The sequence below is a fragment of the Lycium ferocissimum genome, chromosome 12, assembly GCF_029784015.1.
Source record: "Lycium ferocissimum isolate CSIRO_LF1 chromosome 12, AGI_CSIRO_Lferr_CH_V1, whole genome shotgun sequence".
Lineage (NCBI taxonomy): Eukaryota > Viridiplantae > Streptophyta > Magnoliopsida > Solanales > Solanaceae > Lycium > Lycium ferocissimum.
In genome coordinates, this window is record NC_081353.1 from 46449560 (window position 1) to 46457207 (window position 7648).

Genomic DNA, 7648 nt, shown 5'->3' on the forward strand with positions numbered 1-7648 from the left:
CCACCTGGGCAACTAGTCAGCATGCCACGTGGAAAATATATATATTTTTTAAAAAAATTGATTTTCTAAAAAATAAAAAAATAGATTTTTTTAAAGAAATAAAAAAAAAATTGTATAATCATTTTAAAAAAAGTATGTTTTTTATAGGATTTGTAATGTTATGTTTTGTAAATAGAAAACTATCATTACGTTTCATAAATATTTCTCCTTAATATGTATATATACTTACTTTATATTTCCGAAAATTCAATATCTCCTCATGGGGAATTCAATTATTTATCAAATATTTAGTTATTAGGCATTAATTTTTTTCCCTACATTTTAATTCATTCTACTATAAAAATGAAGAAAACATAGTAAATTTGTATAGAAAAATCATGGTATAGAGAAGACAAAATAATTATAGGTCCCTTGGGCTAAAGATTGTGAGTACCTCACAAAATGATGATAGGTCCCTATACAAAACATACTTTTTTTAAAAAGAATTATGCAAATGCTTTTTTTTATTTGTTTTAAAAATTATTTTTTTATTCTTTACAAAAATCAGATCAATTTTTTTTATTTTTTTAAAAATAATTTTTTTAATTAATATATATATTTTCCACGTGGTTTGCTGAGGTGGCTGACATGGCAAGCCACCTGGGCAGCCAGTCAGCATGCCGCTAGGGCTGGGGGTATTTTTGCAAAGTTTGATAACGGTAGGGGTAGGGGTGAAAAATTTAAAGTATTAGGGGTAAATTTGCTCCTTAGTTCAAAGTACAAGGGTAAATTTGACCCTTTTTCCTATTTAGTAATTACACTTTATTTTAATTACATCTACTAGCTAAATTTCGCGATGGCCGGCGGCGGCGGAGGGAGAAGAAGCATATCAAAGCTAGCCCTAAGATTCTCAGTCAAGAATAAAAATAGATTATTCTACTTTAAATATATAATGTAGCTATGATAGGTAATTCAAATACAATATTTAGCTATTAGATACAATTAAAATAAAGTGTAGTTAGTAAATATAAATATCTCTTATATATGTTCTCTACACTATGTAAAATTCCCTATATAACATAAAAGAGAATGAGTAAATTTTTTTTTTGTTAAAGAAGATTTTATTACCAAATACTCTCTCCGTCCCAAAAAGATTGTCTTACTTTCCTTATTAGTTTGTCCCAAAAAGATTGACCCATTTTTATATTTAGAAACAATTTAACTTTATAAGGTGATTTACAACCACACAAATATCTAAGACTTGTTTTGAACCACACATTATAAAGGTTTTTCTTTATTTCTTAAGCTCCGTGCCAAGTCAAACTAATAGAATCTTTCTGGGAAGTAGGAAGTAGCATTTTGTACAAATAAAAAAACTACATCTGGACAACTCCAAACCACAGTATCAAATACAATAACTATTCAACACAAACCCAACCTTTTATTCAACTAAAACTTATACTGAGCCATAGGGGTAAAAAATCAGTCTTTTAAACCTCTTTGTAAGCCTCTGCTTCAGTGTTCCTCTATGTCTCTTGGATGATTTTCCTGGTAATAATCATCCACTTTGTTTGCTTGTTATGAGACACTCTTTGGTTCTTTTCAATCCAAATATAATAAATACCTGCAGCCATTACCTTCCTATATATTTCAGCTCCAGCATTCTGCCCATGTTAGCTCTTCTTGCCAGTTTTAGAGTTGGTCTATGAACTCCTAGCCATTAATTGCAAGGGTTTATTCCAGTTCTGGGCAGAGTTGTTACATTGGAAGAATAAGTAGGAAATGCTCTCAATCTGTGTGGTACATAAGGGATAGTCCTAGTTGTTAGTCACTCCCCATTGCATGAATCTATGTTTTGTGGATAGTCTTCCATGAGCTACTAGTCTTACAACAACAAAAACATACCCAGTATAATCCCACAAGTGGGATCTGGAGAGGGTAGGATGAACGCAGACCTTACCTCTACCGTTGTGCAGTAAAAAGGTTGTTTCCGATAGACCCTCGGTTCAAAAGAAACGTAGTCGATGCAGGATTGCAAGAAAAATAAAACAGCAAAATATCAAGATATAAATAAATAAAGCAACACATAGTAATACACACGGAAAATGAGCTACTAGTCTTAGAATGAAAAATTCATGTGGAGGGTCCATAGTTGTTTTGTACCGATCTCCTCCACTGCACCTTTAGGAATTCCGCTCTTGTTAGAAGATTCATTTTCTTTGATAGAGAAAACTGACACATTCACTAGGTCTGCTTCCATAACAACCAGCTTGCCCCAAATAGCTCTTCATTTTCAAAACTTTTACTATCCAAGAAGCATGTTTAGGCATGACACTCCAGACTTGCCTCCCCTTTATGTAGTAACAGTGAACCCATTCAACCCATGATTTATCCTTCTTACGACACAAATTTCACAACAACTTAGTAAATAGCAGCTCTATTTCAGGTCGCAATATCCAAAAAGTTCAGTCCACCAGCAGCTTTAGGATAATAGAGCTTATCCCACACTAGCAATGATTTCTTAATCATGTTGCTTCCATCGTCTTCACAACAGTGGTAGTTGGCACAAAAACCTGTGATAAGAAGATTTCTATGAAAAACAACACATTTTTTATCAGCTGGACCCTTTTTGCATATGAGAGGAACTTAAGATGTCCAGTTAGTAGTTCTCCTAAACATTCTCTCTATATGGATGACACCGCATTATAGACAACCTTTTGGAGTTTTGGTGTCTTAATGGTACTCCTAAGTACCTCAAAAGCATTTCCCCTGTAGAGAACCAACCAGCTCCTAGATTTCTTCTGAGTTTTCAGCCTAACCTCCAAAGTATATGGAGTTTTTCTCCTTGTTGGCTATTAAGCCAGAAGCCTGTGAGAATTCTTGAAAATATTCAAACAGTAACTGAGTAGACCTCACATCACCCTTGTAAAAAGTAGAAAATTATCTGCAAATCCCAACTATATCCCACATCTTAGAGCACATAGGATAATATTAGAAAGGTGGTTGTGATCTCAGTCTTTTTAAGGTTCTATAGAAGTACTCCATGGGCAGTACAGATAGGAAAGGGGACATAGGATCTCCCTACCTCAAATAAATGCTCAGTTGGCTAACCATTTATACGAACTGAATAAGAAACAGTCCTCAAACATTCCATGACCTATGTATGAAGTTTACAGGGAAATTCATACCAGTTAGGACTTGTTTAACAAATACATTCCGATGAATCATATTTTTTCCGCATGTCAACTTTAACTATGAATCTAGGAAATATACCGTTTCTTCTATAGCCTTTCACTAATCCATGGCTGAGAATGATATTATCACCGATTACTTACAAATTTTAATGGGTTGTTTTCTACCAAATAGTCCATCACATTCTCTAATTTGGAAGTTAGTCCATTTAATGTTATTTTATACAGCATTGTGCCACATGACATAGGTCTAAACTTTTGACTGGTGAGGGGTTTTTAACTTTAAGGATGACGGTTACAGAAGTACAATTCATTGGTTTGTACATGGAAGCAGTTTCAAAGAATGAGCAGAGTTTATGTCTTCACCTATTACTGGTCATGCCTTCTTTAAAAAGTATGCATTGAGTCCATTTCCTCCTTGTGCTTTCCCATCATCTATACCTTGTAAAGCTAACCAGATTTTCCTTCGTAACTGAGGCAACCAGTTGGAGTTGCTGTCTTCTATTCAAAACAGGTCCATTCATATAGACTACAGGTTGAACCGTGGGCAGTGTTAGAATCAATTTCCTAGCTGCAGCTACTGCATTCTTGACTTTTTCTTGTATATACTCTCCTCAATCATTACCCATATTTTTAGATCCTTTTAAGGCTCCTTTCTGTCTCAACAATGTAGTATCATGCCTATAATCCCTCATTTGCTCTTGTTAGTCAATAAGCTCCAACCTAATGTTCTGAATTCTCCTATCCACTTCGAAAACTCCTAGATGTTCAGAGCCTTCTTTTCAAATTTTTTAACATTATTAAGCTTCATCCAATTTCTCTTCATATGATTTTTCAGGTGTTGATTTCTTCCATCCCATGTCCTTGTGCCGAGGGTCTACTGGAAACAGCCTCTCTATCTCCCAAGGTAGAGGTAAGTTTTGCGTACGTACCCTCCCCAGACCTCACTATGTGGGATTTCACTGGGTATGTGGTTGTTGTTGATTTCTTCCATCCCCTCTCCACTTTATATAGAAATTCATGATGATTTGCAAGGTGATTCAAGAACTTAAAAGGTCTAAATTCCATGATTGCCTGATCAGTAAGAGTAATGCATAAAGGTGAATGATTTGAGAACTTGGGATCCATAATTTTTATTTCCAATTGGGATATGGTCATCCATTCAGGATTAACGATGGCTGTATCAATTTTATTGAAAATGTGGTTGTTTGCCTAGGTGAATTCTAATCCCACAGTTCTTAGAGACATCCAGTATCTAGTAAAAAAATTAGCCTCATTTCTATCATCCAGATTGTTGAATCGCACAACAAAATAGCCTTCTGTATGTAGATAAACTTTGAGCTTCACTGTAGATAAATAGTCTGCTTCCAATTCTCGTTCTCCTTTCCAACTGTAAGATTTCATAGTAAATCTTGAAGAATAATTTTTGGAAATTTTCTGTACTTCTTCACTGTCAACACATAGAAAGGCCCAAGAATGAGCTTATTCGTGTCTGACCAGAACACGAGACCAGTCACTTGTTCCTCGTTCAATCCGAAACTCCCTTCATAGAGTTTCTTTTTTTGTTCCTCCCTTTGTCAATATCAACTGTAAATCCATGGTCACCAATATCATCCTCATCTTGTTTTAGTTGAATAATCGTCTCACCCTCTCTAGTCAGCGCAACAACATAGGTTAAGCTCATAACCCTGGCAGCTAATTTGTTGCTAGCAAACAGATCCGCCTCACATCAACCCCTTTCCTGCAGTTTGTTCCTTCTCAGGATGATTGGTTCTGTTCCATTGCCCAGCTTAGCTTCCCTGTCCTTCTCTTCTGTACCGGTGTGCTTACAGCTTGCCAAACCTGAGGCATGACTATTTAGTTCTGCCTTCCTTAATCTTGACTGACAGTAATGGGTGTAGGTTTTAGCTCCTTAGTCTGGCTAGAATCCGGGATAACCTCCATATATTCAGTTCCTGCTTCAGTATTTTCCCTTGTGATTCCATTCCCAAGGATCGTCGATTAATATTTGCTATCTTAAGCTCCGAAAGCTTTATCTTATTTGCGTTCTTCTTTGGCCATCCCCTGGCTATAGGCGGCACACATTAGCAAGCAATACTAGCGTGCGCCTTGGAGAGAGCTCGGGAGAAAGAAAACATCGAATTTAAAGGAGTAATTTTAACAATGGCCAAAAGCAATAATCAACCACTCACTTATACTGAATGTCAGTTAATTGTTTAATGTGCATGTAAGCTCTTAGAGAATTTCCAATCTACCCCAACATTCAAAATTTTATTGTTATCAACGTCATTGTTGTTTTTTGTTGAGTCATGACTCATGAACGCGCTAAATTGTCAATAATGCTTGATTTTCTCAACTACTCTTTCTTTGTGAATCGTAATTCAATGTTCTCTGAAGAGTTCTTAAACGTTTCAAGTTGAAAAAAGTAAGTCTCTACTAACAAAGCAGATATCAGATTAAACTCAATCCCAAAAATCAATTCATGAAGTAAGAATCGCCCAAAATCATATAAAAAGACTGCACCGTCCCTTCAAAGCCGATGTGGGACTCGGACAGTCTCATGGGAGCTTGCCACTACTTGTGAAGACATTTGGGAGATGATGTAAATTTTGTGCAAATACCTAGATCGCAGAACATAATAGCTCATAATCTAGCTAGATTTTTCATGTCACTTTTACATGCTATTTCTTGATGAGATGTCTTTCCTAGTTGGATTCTAAATACTGCAGTAACATCTGTTTTCTTTACAAGTTCAATAAAAGTTTATTTTTGAAAATAAAATGTTTGCAAGCTCAAGTTTTGAAAGAAAAAAAATCGCACAAACACTACCACACTTCATGGTGTTTGAAAACGGGCAATTCGCAGAATTGCCCTTCTTTTGGGGTGGTCTTTAAATTTTGCCCCTCATATTTGCGGTCTTTAAATTTTGCCCCTCATATTTGTGGTCTTTAAGTTTTGCCCTTAGCTTGGATACTTGAGGTTTTGGGTTCGAACCCCCGCTCAAGCATAAAATAAAGAAATAATTTCGCGAGCGGGGGGTGGAGGGAGTGTACGCCCCCTCCGCATAACTTCCTAAGGAAAAACTAAAGTTATGCGGAGGGGGCATAACTTTCCTCAAGACATAGTTTAGTTATCTTATGGAGCAAAACTTTTCCTTAAGGAACTATGCGCTTATGGGTAGACTTTTAATTAAGGCATAACCAAAAGTATGCTTTAACTAAAAGTGTGCCTTGAAAAGTTTTAAAAAAAAAGTCTCAAGGCAAAGTCTGCCTCTCCTCAGATAACTTCCTTAAGGAAAACTAAAGTTATGCCGGAGGGGGCATAACTTTTTCCTCAAGGCATAATTTAGTTTTGCCTTATGGGCAAAACTTTTCCTTAAGGAATTATGCCTTATACAGACTTTTAATTAAGGTATAACCAAAAGTATGCCTTAACTAAAAGTGTGCCTTGAAAAGTTTTTTTAAAAAAAAAAATGTCTCAAGGCAAAGTCCTCCCCTCGCATAACTTCCTTAAGGAAAAACTAAAAAGTTATGCGGAGGGGGCATAACTTTTCCTCAAGGCATAATTTAGTTTTTTGCCTTATTGGGCAAAACTTTTCCTTAAGGAATTATGCCTTATGGGGCATACTTTTAATTAAGGTATAACCAAAAGTATGCCTTAACTAAAAGTGTGCCTTGAAAATTTAAAAAAAAAAAAAAAAAAGTCTCAAGGCAAAGTCTGCCCCCTCCGCATAACTTCCTTAAGGAAAAACTAAAGTTATGCGGAGGGGGCATAACTTTTCCTCAAGGCATAATTTAGTTTGCCTTATGGGGCAAAATTTTTCCTTAAGGAACTATGCCTTATAGGGCATACTTTTAATTAAGGCGTAATGGCAAAAGTATCATTAACTAAAAGTGTGCCTTGAAAAAGTAAAAAAAAAAAAAAAAAAAAAAAATGTCTCAAGGCAAATTCTTGCCCCCTCCGGCATAACTTTGGTTTTCCTTAAGGATTGTATGTTGGATCGCATACACTCTCCCTTTTTGTCTTGCGAAATTATTTTTTTTTTATTTTATGCCGAGCGGGAGTTCGAACCCGTAACCTCAGTATCAAGCGAAGGGCAAAACTTAAAGAACACAAATATGAGGGGCAAAATTTAAAGACCACCCCAAAAGAAGGGCAATCCGTGCAAAAACGGTTCACATTGTGTTACGACTGAAATTTTAGCAAATCTGGTCCCAGAAAACTGAACTGTAAAAATTAAAACTAGTCTAGCCCCCTAAACTTCCTGGTGTTTAAAAACCGGTTGACATTCAACGGCTTTATAAACAGATAATTTTTTCCTTTTTTTAATCACTATTGAGTATTCGAGATTCACTTTCTTGTATAATTATTTGGTATTCAAAAATTTACTAGCCGGCTAATTCAAATTTGCGCTATGTAGGATCCATTAAAGGAAAATGTCTTTAATCAGAAGTTTCTTCATTCTCAAAGTTCAAACT